The 14,774-nt window shown below is 52.1% G+C and overlaps 1 protein-coding gene across 1 annotated transcript in view; it reads right to left on the bottom strand.

Moving 5' to 3' along the window:
* HOXB3 (homeobox B3) overlaps positions 1–14,774 on the bottom strand; it is a 25,210-nt gene extending 10,436 nt beyond the window's left edge. Inside the window, exon 1 of the mRNA XM_018064935.1 lies at positions 13,757–14,774. The gene's annotated coding sequence lies outside the window, so the exon portion shown is untranslated. The remainder of the gene's footprint in view (positions 1–13,756) is intronic.

Raw genomic sequence — 14,774 nt, 5'->3', positions numbered from 1 at the left:
TGGGGCTGGGAGTGGTGAGGCGTTTAGCAATCTCTTTCTGGCCCTGTCTGGGTTCCGGGTCCCACACTCTTCCAGATTCACTGGCCAACTCTGTGGCCTCGGAGACTCGTGGAAAGTACACACGCACGCGCGCGCACACACACACACACACACACACACACACCCCTGAATCTCCATCTCTTTTAAATATTAATGAAATTTCAAAGATGGGGGCTAGAAAATGGGAAATGCTACTGCAAATCGCTCTTGGTATTTGGATCCCGAACTCCCACCTTTCTAAGATGCCTGAGCCGGTGGGAACAAAGGGGCAGAGGAAGGAAGATTTCGCGCCTGGGCGGAGGCCGGTGTACACCCAGCTCAGTAGAAGCCAAGATCCAAAGAAGAAAAAGGCCAAGACTGAAGTAAATTGAAGTAAATTCTGAGCTGAACTCTCCCCTAACCCCAAGAGTGGGGGCAAGAAACAGAGGAAGACAAAACAAGGCTTCCACAAGGGTTTGCAAAGTCTGCTCAGTGAGCAAGGAGGCCGAGCCAGTGCCCCTACGCCCGTGGACCAGGACGGTGAGCGGCAGCGCCCAGTTGCGTTTGAGCTCCACTGTATCGGGGGTCCCGCCTCACCTAGAAGCTCTGTCCCGGCCTGACAAACCCCACCCCTGTGGATGTCGAGACAAAAGGTGGGCAAGGCAAGAAGGAGAAGGGCAAATCTTGGACAGCTGGGCGCCTGGGGTCAGGGGTGGGTTGGGGGGTTGGGGGGGGATTGCTGGGGAAGGAAGAGAGAAGCTGCCAAGGGAGGTACAGGACCCAGGGAGTTGCTGCGAGGGACTGACTGCGCAGGTCTCTCCTGACAGATCAGATGCCTCTCTCCCACTGACCTCTGTTTAGCAGACAATAACTCACGGGATTAATGACCAATCAGTGGAAGGCCTCCAGAACTGCCTCCAAATATAAAACTCCAAAGTCAGAATGGGATAGGCCCAGAATCTGGGCCTGCTGGCCCTTTCGTTTTTTTCTTTCTCTCAAATAGGGTTTGGGGTGAGACTTTAAGAAGTCTCGGGCAAAAACAGACTATTTCCTCTCAGGATTATCTGGCCAGGAACTCTGATTTCCAGAATCCCCCCAAAATGAATTTGTTTCTCCTCTCTTCCCACTTCTTCCACCAGAATTCATATCCCTGACAATACTTCCTAAGGCAGTCTGGAAGCCGCCCCTCCTCTGCTAGCCTCCCCATATCCCTGATCCTACAAGAAATCTCCCTTCTCACATCCAGGCCACTTCTGAGAAGCCCCCACCTCTTTTGAATTTTATCTTTTTTTTTTCCCAGTTGGGAAAAGAAATGGAAAATAAGAGCAAGAAGACATGGGTCATCCACCTTGCAGGACTTCTTTCCTGGCTTCCCTGGGAGGAGACCTGGTGTAATACCATGGCCCCCTGCGTCCAAAGGCTCAGGGGGGCAAAGTGAGGCTGGGAGTGGTGATGGTGGTCTGCTGTCTCAGATCTAAATGCTGAAACCATAATTTGGTCCCTGCGCTGGTGTTGGAGGGACTTCAAAAGCTGTATTCCCAACAACTCCAGCCTCAGCTCCAAATCCTGGCAGAGAAAGTGCTTTGCTCTTTGAGGCTGAGCCCCTCCTTCCCTAGCTCCCCTTCAAATGCCAATCCCGGCCCAACCCAGCCAGCTAGCCCCTCCCACTGCCTTCTATCTCCAGTGCTCTAGGCTTGGGCTTCTCCTCTGCTGAGAAAAAGGACACCTTCAGGAGGAGGAATAGTCCAGATTCCAGTGGATTTCCTCGAGTCAGTCTGAATAACCATGCACTTCTCTGGACATATACAAACTTCATGCATACTGCAAATATGCATGCACATAGTGACTTCTATACTCAGGTGCCCACAGAACCCCAGGAGCAACAAAAAGGAGTCGCTCCCAAGCACTAGAGAGTTACTCAAGGTCAGAATTGGGAAGAACTCAGGGAGTGTCCTGTCCAATGCTGCCACTGCCAAAGATAGAGAAACTGAGGTCCAGAGCCAGGAAGTGGCTTGCCTAAAGTCGTACATAAAGGATAGGTTTGGGAGTCAGGAGGCTTGGATTCCAGGTGGTCCAGACTGGCTGTGTAATCTGAAGCAGACTTCACTGGGCCTCAGTTTTCCCATCCCTAAAGCAAGATCACATGTATGGAGGGGAGGGCTTGGGCTAAATGATCTTCCCTTTTGAGCTGACAATTTGTGGTTCTCTGTGTACTGATGTAAAAGTGAGTAACAATAAGCAGTCATAAACTGATTTCAGATAATAATGGGCACCATCTCATCCAAAATCAGATTATTTCTTTTGAAATTTAAATGCTTACACCCCCACAACTGAGTGCCAACCCCACTCCTGAACCCTCAGAGGCTAGTGCATTGGTTTTTACTGCCCTTCTGTGTCCAGGGTGGGTTATTCTCCACCTTCATCACCAAATCAAAAGTACTATTTTCAGACATAGCAACCTGAGCAGTAAATAATTAATTTGTGTAATTAGAGGAGGAAGGCTTCAACCTGGCAATTTTTAACCAGGAGTCAATGCACCCATTGTACCAGCCTGGCCTTCTCACCCGACCCCCAACTCTGCCCACACACCTACCAGCTTCCCCAACTGCCTCCCCCGACTGGGAGACCAACATTCCCAGGACTGCCAGCCAGGGTTCATGGAGTCAGACTGTTCCCTCCCCAACAATGTTCCATTCTCTGCCTTCTCCCCTACAGAAACCTGTCTGCCTGCAGCTGCCCCTCGAAGCTAGCTTTCCCGACCCCCTAAAGCTGTGCTGGGCTCCAGGTACCGGCTCTCTGCTCTTGGGACACATGTAATCCACCTCCCAGCTCAAAATGCCCCAACAATGCAGCGAGTTTGCATTTCAAGAAACTCCCATTAATATCAATTTACTTCACTGAAACCTCGGGTTCTTCATCAAGTTGATGATTTATGATAAAATCAATTAAATTACAGCCACTTAGGGCCCAGCCGCTTCCTCTCAGATTTCATTGGTGCGGGGCCCAAGTGTCTGGTGGAAAAATGCAAGTTTAGCTGGAGGCGAGGAAAGATAATTCTGCGGCTGAGAAAATTTAATGCAAAACAATTTCCAGGCAAAGCCCAGTGTCTGGACAGAAATGCAAAAGCCACCAGTTGGCTGGCCTGCGGAAATAACTATCTGGGGGTCAAAATATTTTTCTCCCACCCCCATTATCCTGCTTGGCTCCTTTCCCCTGGTCCCCTTTGTACTCACCCGCTCCCTCCCAAACAGAGATTTTGGGAGAATTTGAGCAGTACTAGTGGAACCCCCACCAGCCTCAAACCACCAACAGCCCCTACCACTTCAGGCCTTTTTCTCCCACCCCTCTCCCCAACCCAGCTGTGCTCACTAATTCCTACGTCTCGCATGGCAAAGTTAAAGGTTCAAAGTGAAGATCAGGCAGCGTGGGCAGATGACACAGAGGGGCCAGGGACCAGGCCAAGTGGGCACTGCTGCGTGTGGCTGTGGGAGGAAAGAAAGCACAGACTGCAGGAGCACTCCCCCATGGCGAGGGTACGAGGCAACAGAGAACGTCCAGAGCAACCAGGTCCTGGGTACCCAGACCTAAGAACATCAGGTCCTCACGCAGCTGCCAGCGTGCTCACTTGTAAAGCGATGCTGTCCCTGACAAACCCCGACCCAAATGAATACATGTGTGCACTCACACAAAACACACCTACGTGTGTATGCTTGCACACTCTCCTTACATCTCACATCCTGCCCCTGCAAAGAGACAGCTCCCACCATTTCCCCACATCTGGAAAAATAAATCCCAGTGAATCAACCTGGCATCGCCTTCCACTCCAAAGAGAGAGGGTTCTCCCGCCTCTGCTCTGTTTGGTTTTTGGTTTCCAGAGGAGGCAGGGAGTAAACACAGCTTCTCTGAAGCCATAAATCACCCCGTCTCCTACCTTCTCAGTTTAACACCCGTCCTTAGCGCAGCCCCTTGTAGTTTCAGCTTCAAAAAACCCGCGAGGTGCTAGTAGGCTCTGACCATGGTGGCAGCTGGACTTTGGGAGCAGGACCCAGCCCCCCCCCCCTCCACTCCAGCAGCTGCCCCTCACATTTGCCGCACAACCCGGAGCTCCCAATTCCCCTGGAAACCCCCCCGCAGCTTCCACCGCCCTTCCTGAGCCCCAGCGCTCCGCAGGCCCTAGCCGGGTCCTGTCCACACCCCGCATTCCTGCACACCGACCCGCACCCTCCGCCCGCCCGCCCTCACTGCCTCTTCAACTCGCTCCCATCTCTGGCTCGCACCAATCCGACTGTCCTCCCAGACGGGCGCGGGGATCTCGGGCACTCAGCTCTCACTCCGAGCCCGGTCCGGAGCCCGCACCTACCTGTGCGGTTCTGCTAGGGCGCGGGCAGCGGCAGGCGGCTGGCCGGGTCCGGGTCGCCAGCGGGGGCTGAGCGGCCGGCAGCATCCCGGCCCCACCGGCCGAGGCGAGGAGAGGCCCGGAAGCACTCCCCCAGCCCGCCTGCCGCGGCCGCCGCTTTGTTCGGCCTTCGAGTCCGCGCGCGGCCGGGCGCGTGGAGCTGCGGGAGGCGCGCGGGCCCGGCGCGGAGCCCGGTCGAGGCTTCGAGGCGTGAGCGGGCCGAGCGGCCGGGCGAGAGGAGCGGCGACTGCCGGGGCGCGGGGAATCGGGGGCGCCATGGCGGAAGGCGGGCGCGCAGCGGCTCTTCAATGTCACCGGCGAAATGGGTTCCATATGTCCGGCCCGGCGGAGGAGGGAGGGGAAGGGAGAGCATTCTGAGCAGGACGGGACGGGAGCATGGGGGGCGCGACGGGGGGAGCCCAGTGGCGGCCAGGGGAGGGACTGGAGAGGCAAGCAAGGTTTGCGTTTTCCATTTTCCCTGGAGTTGTCTAAAGCTGCTTAGGCTGCTGGAAACTTTCCATTTTTCCTTTTCTTTCCAGAAAGATGGAGAAAGAAGGAGATTAGCGAGGGTAACATCCTTGTGTTCTGGCCAGGGCTTCAAGGGAGAAGATGTGGATTGGAGGTGAAAGGGAAAGTTCTCAGGCTGCTGGAAGATCAACTTCTCCCTGCCCCTGAAGAGGGAAAGAAGAGACCAAACGCAGGAGGGGGAAACAGGCCAAGGAAGGAGTCCCAGGGTCCCGGTGTGAGACACTGACACAACCAGCAGCCCACCCCAGGGTGGGATTCTCTTTGGGAAGATTCCAATCTTTAAATTACTGAAGATGGTGGTGGAAGAGAAGTTTGAAGTGCCCAAAACATCTTGGCCATTCCCAACACCAGTTCCTACCCCAGCTGCTTCACACCTGATTCAGCACCCCAGGGCCTACTCTAGAGACGCTGCTTCTGGGATGGCCTCGGCTTTGGGCAGCTGCCTATGAGAAGGCACAGAGCCTGGAGGAGCTTCCAGACCCTACAGTCCTTTCCTCAATGCCGCCCACCCCAAGGGGATGGGCTCTTTCTCTGCATGTCTATCTCTATTTGTTTTTCTCCTCTCTCCCCCCTCCCTCCCTCTCTCTCTCTCCCTGCCTTTTCTAACCATCTCTGTGGTCTCTGTCCCTTCCTCACAGTCTTTTTGTCTTCTCACACTCTGCTTCTCTCTTTGTCTTTAGTGAATTTGAATGGGGCTTTGCTAAGGACTTCAACTTCGGAGTATCTCCAGAAATCACTTCTGGACTCGATTAGGCTACCCCTCTGGGTAATGTGGAGCCAGCTCTTGGTCTCAGGGCCCTGTCCTCTTGGGAGTCGGGTTCTGCCATGGAGACATCTCCTACAGAGAAGGGGGCCAAAGTGAGTGGTTTCCTTTCCACTTCCCTTCTCACTTAACTCTCGTGTATGTACCTATCCAAGTTGGGGGGTGCCTTCTTCCAGGACAGCCTCCCTGCCCCTCTGAGTGGCCTTTGTCTCCATTCTCCCTGTCATCCTCTCCTTGGGCTCTGCCTTGACCTCCCTCCTCAGAAAGGGAAACTGCTGCTGCTTCTCTCTCTGGGACCCTCTCTTTTTTCCTTCTAACTTTCTTTCCTCATCTTTCTAACTCCTCTGCTCATTAAAGCATTGGCAGCCCAGCTTCTTAAAGGCACAGAGATAAACACTATAATTATATACACAAAAGTGGACTCTAGCAGAGTCTGGGGAGAAGATAAGAGTCAGCAGCTTTCCTAAAGCCCCTTCTATCAAATACATTTTGCCCCATCTCCCGAACAGCACAAAAGCCAATGGGGTGTGTGTGTGTGCATACAGAACTGTAAGAAGCAGGGCACTTCATGGCTACATGAACCAAATGTTTAAAAAACAACAAACCTGCTGATCTGGAGGGTAGGCCTGTATGCCTGGATGGAGGGCGTCAGGCCTCACAGAAGGAGATTTAGCAAGGGGGCAGAGACTGACTGAAAGATCATGGTAGAGAGGGATGCTCTCCCTGCTTTTGTCTCCCGGGGAAGAGAAGAGGAGGGGGTATCCCCAGGGCCAGAAGAGACAAAGACATGAAGGGGGCATAAAGAATGGAGAGGAAAAGCAGGGGGGGGGGGCGATGGCGGATATCAGGCCTCCACTGTGACAGGGGCAACAGCAGAAAGGGGAGTTGGAAGAACAGGGGCAAGGGCCTGTGAGGTTGGGTCCCAGCTCTCCTCGGGGGCTCTGGCCTGTCTCAGGGAGCAAACCCTTCAGCCTTCTTCTGCTATTCCCCACCCTCCAAAACAGGCTGAGCTCAGAAGCTAGCAACACCCAACTGTTCCCTTCCCTCTGACTCAGGGATTCTAAGACTTCAGCCTCAATCCCGAAGCACTGGATTGAGGGTGAACTCTCCCTTTCCACATTTGCCCCCTGCCCCCACCACTTCCCAGGTGAGGGAGAAGGAAATAGTCGCTTCCTACACTGAGGGGTTGGGGGGGGGCGGTGCTTCTCCAACACCAAGGATGGGGGGCCTGAAGGGTCTGAAGCCCCCTATCCCTCAGGCCTCTCTGCTGCTCCTCCAGTCCTTCCCACCTCCCCACGATCTCCAGCCCTGTCAAGGCTGCCCGTGAATCCAGTCTCTCCCCAGCTCCTTTTAGCAAGGCCAGGTAACTCGCCCCGACCCATCCCAGCCTAGGGTCTTGGCCTTCTCCTTCTCTTTCTCACTAAACCCTTTTCAATCCAGACTCGCAAACTAGGAGGCCTCACCTACCACCACCCCAAAAGCTGTCTGTTAACAAGGATAGGGCTCAGTGCCCACTTGGAGCAGAGCGTGGGAGTGAGCCCCTAGGTGGACCGGGCCCTAAGCAGCCACTCCAAGGCACAGCTGATGCCATGAATAATTAACACCTGGGCGCGGCATCACTCTAATTTTCCTGCTCAAAGGTTTACACTAGCAGGCAGAGTTAAGTATCACAGATAATAGTGGCTATAAAGTCAGTTGGCTGGGCTCCAGCCAGGGAAGGAGATGCTAGCAACCCCAACGGAACTTGGCCAAGGCTCTGTCCCTCTGCCTCTCCTCCATAACAACTTTGGGGAGGGGGGGCGCAGTGCATAACATCCCCAAAAGCCACCTCTGGCTTTGCTCTCAACCGGCAGACCCCTCCCCAGTGGGGAGGTACTGTGACCTCTCCCCCTCCCAATCTATACCCCATTTGCTCCCTCTTTGGATGGGGACTTATGGAGAGGAACACACCCTGTGTCCTGAAATGCTCTCCAACTTTCTGAGACCACCTGGAAACATTTCTCTTCTAGAAAAACTTAGAGAACTTTTCACTCCTTTAGCCCTCAACACACAGGCCCTCACCGCTGAGGAAACTTTCTTTGTTTCAGGAGGTCGAAGGAAGGCTACTAGGGTGTGAATTCACTTCCTTGTTTTGTTAGAAAGAAGGGTGGGGAGCCAAAGCTTTCAGCTTCCCTCCCTGCCCTTCAGCCTCTGCCTCCATTGTCTCCCCCAGCTTGGGTAGCTCCTATCCCACTAGCAACACTGTCATACAGGTCAGTCCTATAGGTTGAGCTTGAACACTATAACCGAATTCCTCCAGCCCCCCTCCAGTTGCAGAGGACTTCTTTTTGGTCCCCGTGGATTGCAAACATCTTTGCCTTCAACTTCAGTAATTTCTCCTCCTGCCTCCACGTCTCTTTCCCCCAGGCTCCTTCTGCCTTCAGAGTTGGGTTCTTTACCCTTGGCAGCATCGGAGCAGCCAAACTCCTGGAGGGGAACCGCTGAAAAATGAAGCTCTGTCTGCTGCTGCAGGAATGTTGGCTGTTATCAGGCTCACAAATATAATTTTTATATTAGGTCGTGGTCTTTGACTGGGTTTATATGCCAATGAGGCATTTCTAGTTTACCAAATTTATACAAATCTCGCCTTAATTGATAATCACAGATGCTGTAATTTAAGACCTCCAGCTATAGAGCTTTCATATTAACTGCTGATATATTACTGTAAATCGTCTGAAATAACCAACTCCTGGGAGCAGAGCAGAGAGAGAGGAAGTGCCTCCAAGAGTGACTCTTTCCCGGCCGCAGAAATAGCCCAGCTTCCACATCATTTTCTGTGAGAAATGATTTATCGAAGACATGGCCATAAACAACACAACTCGCTCACAAACACACGCAGACGCGCACGCACGCACACACACACACACACACACACACACACACAATGGCTGGCATGCCGGCCGAGAAGCTGACACCCATATTGCTATAAATCAAGAAAAAGGTTGGAGGAGAGGGAGAGGGAGAGAGAGAGAGAGAGAGAGAAGAGGAATATTCCTAAAATCTCTATGCAATGCCTCAATGGGTACAAACACACAGAGCACCATGTGAAGAGAAATGGCAGGAAATGAAGATGGCTATTTGTCACATTTTACGACAATAACATTAATAACAAACAATAAATTTACATGGACATATAAGACGCGGTAGGTAGTGAGAAATCCCTTCTACTTACAATACCCCAGCCCGCGGTGTGGCTCCGGCTGCGGGGCTGTTTTATTGCTGCCTCCCTCTCTTTTTCTCTCTCTCTCCCTCTCTCTCCCCCTCTCTTTTTTTTTCTCGGGGTACAGGCTTGTTTTTCAAAGGACAGTTGAATTGCACGTCAGAAACAGGGAGACCGAGCCTGTGATTTTCCTGACGAATACATATCTATTCTGCAACCTCGGCATTAATTATTTAATGAATCACGTGACCAGGAGGGGGAAGGGGGTCTTTCGATTTCAGGCTCAAAGGACCACTATGACCTTCCCCTTCAGGAGGAGAAATTTTCCTGCGAAATAGGTTCCCCCGAACCCACCAATGGAATAGTAGCCAGTTCTCTTTCCCACATTCATATCTGTATCTGCTGTTTCTACACTTCCTAACCAGCATCCCCCCCAGACACACACTTACCCACAGCCCACCTCTCCTCTCTCCCTTCTCCTCCTGCTTCTGCTTAGTTTGTGAAGGTGCAGAAATAGTCTGCAGGGGCGTCTGGGGGGGGTGGGGTGGGATGGGCACAGAGTCCTTCTCCAAGCCCCTGATTTCTCAGCATCCAGTTGCTCTCTCTACATCCTTTAACATTAACATTCTCCCCAACTCTATTTTACCCTCACTCCTAGGATATTTTAGTGGGGCATACTCCCCGTCTTCCTTAAATGACCAACAAAATTTCTAAAGGGACCAGCTTCAAAAGAAACATTTCATAGATCCAGATTATATGTGTATAAAGAAGGGGGTTTCTGCCTTTAATTCTCCTTTTAAAAAAATCTTTTGTGGTACCTTTTGAAAGGGCAGAAAAGGGACAGGGTGAAGAGATGACTTGGGAGCTTCCAGAGTTGAGAGTAACCACAAGGGGGACTTTTTTTTCCTTGTGTTGTTACTGTTACAGGGAACCAAATTCTATTGAGAATGCGCTCTAGAGACAAAGACCTGGAGTAAGAAGATTCCTACACAAAAGAAGTGGGAGCTCAATCTCTGGGTACTTATGTCACACCCTGCCTCAGTCCCTCCCCACCCACAACACACCACTGAAGATAGCTAGAGGTTTGAACTGGAGGGGAGGAGAGGGAAGAAAGAGGCTTTGAAGTTGGTCTGACAGCCCAGTTCCTATTTTCCAGGTACTAGTAACTGACCACCCCCCCACCAGCTTCCAATCAGCAGACAATGGAGACAGATCAATAGGAAAAAGATGAGGGGTTTCATATTGAAGGGTTAAACATCGGTGCTGATAGAAGAAATCCATCCCCTCTGCCTAGAGAGAGAAACATACACAGACTTCTTCATCTCAGATATAAACAAAACAAAACATCCCTCCAAACCTTCACATACAGCTTGGCGCCAGAAGGAGCAGACCAGATATGACCAGAGTCCCAGAATCGAATCGGAGTCTTTGGCCACGGTGTGGGATGGGGTTGCAAAGGGAAGCAGAGAGGACATTCCTGAAGGAGCCCCTCGCCCAGCCCACACTTCCAGCCTTATCTTCAGCAGCTCTGGGGCAGCCGCAGGGGCCGGCGGACAGGGAAGAATAGATGTGGTTTGGGGCGGGGGCAGGGGGTCGAGGAGCCGCCAGCGGTTTATCTGGAGGGGTCTCAACCAAAAGCGACTCGAGGGGGAGAAGGTTGAGTACCCAGGTGCCCTCACCACCCCTGAAGAGACCGCCAACCCAGGTGGTGTCTGGGTCCAGCGGGAGCAGCGGCGCGGGCCCCCGGCCCAGCACTGGGCCGGCCTGGTCCCCTAAGAATACCGCTCTCAACGCTCGGTGGGGCGCCGGCGGGCCCAGGCTCTGTAGGGGGGTGATGGGCTTTGATTGTGCAGATACAAAACCCAGACTGGTATTGAATTCAGCCGCGAGCCCGGCTCCAGCGAGGGCAACTCCCTGCAAGGTCCCGGCCAGAGAAATCCATTAAAACTGCCCTCCCCCCAAGAAAAGCAGGCCACTAAAGTCTAAAAGAAAAATACAGGGCGGGAGCGGGGGTAGCAGAGAAGAGAGGAGAGAATATGCGGGAGCATGGGAAGACACCAATCTCAAAACTGGTAAATTCATTTTAAAGACGAGCTAAAGAAAAGCCGGTGACACGGAGGCACGCCGGGCAGGTTCTGTTCAAATGCCCACACTCTTTTCGGATCCTGGGAATGTCCATATTCAAATAAACAAGCGCCGGGGCGCGAGCAGAGCCTTGCTGCCGATAAAGCGAACGTTTATATTGTGAGAAAGGCGAGATTGATTTACGAATCTGAACGCGCCGGTTTTATGGCCGATCACAAATCCGTCAGCGCTCAACTCACGCTGGGAAACTTCCCAACTCCGCTTTCCAACCAGACCCCCCTCCCGGGGCCGCCGCTTCCATGGGAGACCCACCACGGGCACTGGGGCGGCCCCAGCGCCGGCCGGCATAGGCTAGTCGGGCAACCCCACTTTGCCCAGGCGGGTGCAAAGAGGAGGGAGCGTGGGGAGGGCCGACGAACTGGATGAAGAGAGATCCAAAGGTCTGGAGGATAGAGGTGGCCGCTAGAATTGTAGAAGGTGAGCCCAAGGGGCTGGGGAGCCTGCCGGCAGCACTCAGCTCTACAGAGGTTGGGGGTCTGGCAGTGAGGGTGGGGGGAATGCTCAGTTCCCCTTTGAAGGAACCCCAGCCTTCCCTTTTCCTATGGTGGACCTGTAATCCTCACATGGCAGAAAGTAGGTTGTAAAGACCCAGGTGACTAGATCTTTGTCACCTGAGCCTATAGAGGGCTCACAACTGGTTATCTGCTCTGAGGAGTTATGGGTGCACATCTCCCCTGAGTCCCAAATATTTTCATTTCAGGAGTCCAGCTTGCCTTTCTGCTGGCTCCCTTTTCTTACCAAGGCCACCAGCCCCTGCACTTGTTAAGCCACCCAGGGACAAAGGAGAGGATACCAACCAATGCCAGGCCAGTTATTGCTTGTCTGAGACAGTCCCCAACACAGGAGACAATTTATAAAATGCTAACCAACATCCCATATATATCCCAGCAAGGTTCTGTTTCTCCTAGTCTTAACTCAAGGGAACATTTCCTCTTCCCAGCTGGAGTCTGTCTGTCTCTCTCTCTGTCTCTATCTCCTCCTAAGAGGATGGCTGCTGGTATAGATTTTTTAAGATACAGCAAGTAGAATTCAGATTTGGAAAGGCTCTCTGTTGAGTTCACATCTTAGCAAATCCTCCATGCATCTCTTAAAAGTTGTTGGAAACTTTGGTTAACGTGCGTGGCACAGCTGTCCCTGAAAATGATCAGACAGCCTACACTGACCCTTCTCCCATCACTCTTGCTCTGTTGGTGGGGAGGTACTCTGTGGGCACTGTGTGTAGCTGGAGTGGGATTGGAGAATGGAGAAGGGGGTGACCGTGATTATAGAAATAGCTTCCTAAACAAAGGGACTTCAGAAAATGGGTCAAGAATCTGTGGATTTGGAGAACAGACCTCAAGAGACAGTAACCACAACAGGGGCCCTCTCTCTCCTTAGGACCCAGGGGCTTGTTCCCCTAGCCCTCTGAAGCCCCTGGACCTCACATATCTGTCTCCCTTTGTCTTTCTTCCCTCAGCCCCCTCCAAAGGGACAGGAAAGGAGGAGGGGTGAACTGGATGTGGATGGGGGGGGCGTGAATCTGCCTGAGGAAAGGAGCTCTGCACAGAAAGAGAAACCAGCACCCTACTTCCCTCCCCTAGCTGAGCTACTTTTTTTTTTTTTGCGCATTTTCTCTTCAATGGACAGTAATAGAAAAATAATCCAGAAACTTCAAGATAGAAAAAAAAGGGGGGGGGGTTGAAGTCTAGTGGGGGGTGGAGAGGGGACATGCAACAGCCCAAGGACCCCTCGCTGCAGAGGTGTGACTTTCCCTTCTGGGCAGGAGGCAAGAGCCAACACAATGTCCAGTCTCAGAGAGGTCAAGGGGCTTCCGAGGTCATTTTGTGGTTCTAATACTGAGCTAATCGCCTAGAAAACGTGGCCTCTCCATGAACTCTCTCTCCTGCCGGCCTCCTACTTCCAAACCCTCAGTGAGTCCCAAGGAAAAAAGGCCAGCACATTCTGGTCTGAGGCAGAGCCTACTGGCTCCTTCACCCTCAGAAGCAGGGCCCCTGAGCGGGGAACAGAGCCCCCAAGCCAAGAGAGCAAAAGGAAAGCAAACTAAACTCTGAGCCTTCAGGAAAAAGGGAGGGGGCAGAGTCGAAGAGGAAGATTCTGGCGTCAACGAACCTTGCCTGCAAGCAGAACAGTTTCCTGCTCCAGAGAGTCACAAATATTTGTCTAGAACCCCAAGCTAGACACAAAAAGAAAAACTGAAGACATCCAACTATACCCACTCTGAGGTTGGGGTTTTTCATCCAAAAACTGCCTTCCATTTTTCCAGGAGGTAGCAGTGACAACAACTCACCGGTATACAGATCTGTAAAATACCAGCCCCCAGCGTAGACAAGCAGACTTATGGAGCCCACAGGCCACATGTGCACCTCAACTCAGTACACACACACACACATGCTGGGGCTCCCCAGGCCCTACTGCATTTTCTAAAACCAGAAAGCACTTCTCAACTGCCTCCCTATCTTTTCTGGGAGTTTTCTGGGGCCCTAACACCTCAGTCCCAATCAGTTCAAACACTCTCCAGGTGTCAGTCCCTGACCCAAGCATCTGTCATCATAAAAGGCATCAAAACCGGACCAAGCATTCACCATAAAAACCCTGTGAAGATAGTTGAAAAAGAAAAAGGAGGCGAGAGACTATTTCTTCTTTCCCTTGTAAAAAGAGCTCATAAAACGATTTAAAAAAAAGCCAACCCAGGCGGGGGCTTTGTTACCTTTGCGCCTCTCGCCTCCTCTGGCCTGAACTCCACGGATCCCATTCATGACGAACAGCTTCTTCCAAACTGAGAGAAAAAAGTTTTCAACTTTATGGTTCCAAATTTTTTCCCCCTTGCAGATCCGGGAGTGGCGGCTAACACTTTTTTCCCCCAACAGCCGGTCTGCGGAGATTTGCTGTTGAATAATAACAAAGGAGAGAGGATACGTATTTAAAGAAAAGAAGTGATTAATGGTTTTCTGTATAATTCTCACATTTTTCTTAGCTCTTGTCTACACAGAATGGCTGTGAACTTTAAGCTCCATAGAAATCTTTTTTTTATTCTATTCATACCTTCCTAAGGGCAGCTTTGATTTGGTTCTATAGAGACATTCCTGGGGGGGCGGGTGGAATATGCTTTTTAGGAACTATTTTCCCCCTCTAGAAGGGAAGGGCGGCTGCATCCCCGGGCAGCTAAACATCATACCAGCGATTCTACTGAAAACAAAGCTCGCTGCTCTCAACCTCCAGGTCCAGGCGATTTGCTAAGAGTCTCCCCGCAGCATTGAAACAGGCGGCTCAAACACCCCTTCCCGTGCGGTGGACCCCAGGCCAGTCTGTCCTGGGGCCCTACCCAGCCTCAAACACCTGGGAGCTGCACACCAGAGAAACGCAAAAGAAATAACAGTAAAATGTGCTGGTGGAATTGGCTAATTTTATTTTCTGAAGGCAGATGGGACTGTAGAACGACTTTGAATTGCATTTGCTCTCCAGAGCCCTGAAATTTTGGGGGGCGGGATGGCTGTACCTGGGGCCATCAGAGTCCGAGACCAGAGCCTTAGAACTTCTCTTGGGCTTGACCCCAAAGTGGCCCAAGCCTCCCCAGAGCTTCTGAGGGTCACTTGCACCCTCTTCCCCTTCCCCCATTCCATTCTAGGGGTGACTGGGACCTCAGAGACAGAAAGCTATTTGGTCCCCAGTCATACTTTCGATACTTTCTATGAGAAAGAAAATGAAAATTAATACAGGAGCAGGGC

This window comes from Capra hircus, chromosome 19 (genome assembly GCF_001704415.2).
Source record: "Capra hircus breed San Clemente chromosome 19, ASM170441v1, whole genome shotgun sequence".
Taxonomy (NCBI): Eukaryota; Metazoa; Chordata; class Mammalia; order Artiodactyla; family Bovidae; genus Capra; species Capra hircus.
This window is presented reverse-complemented; position numbering and strand designations above follow the sequence as displayed.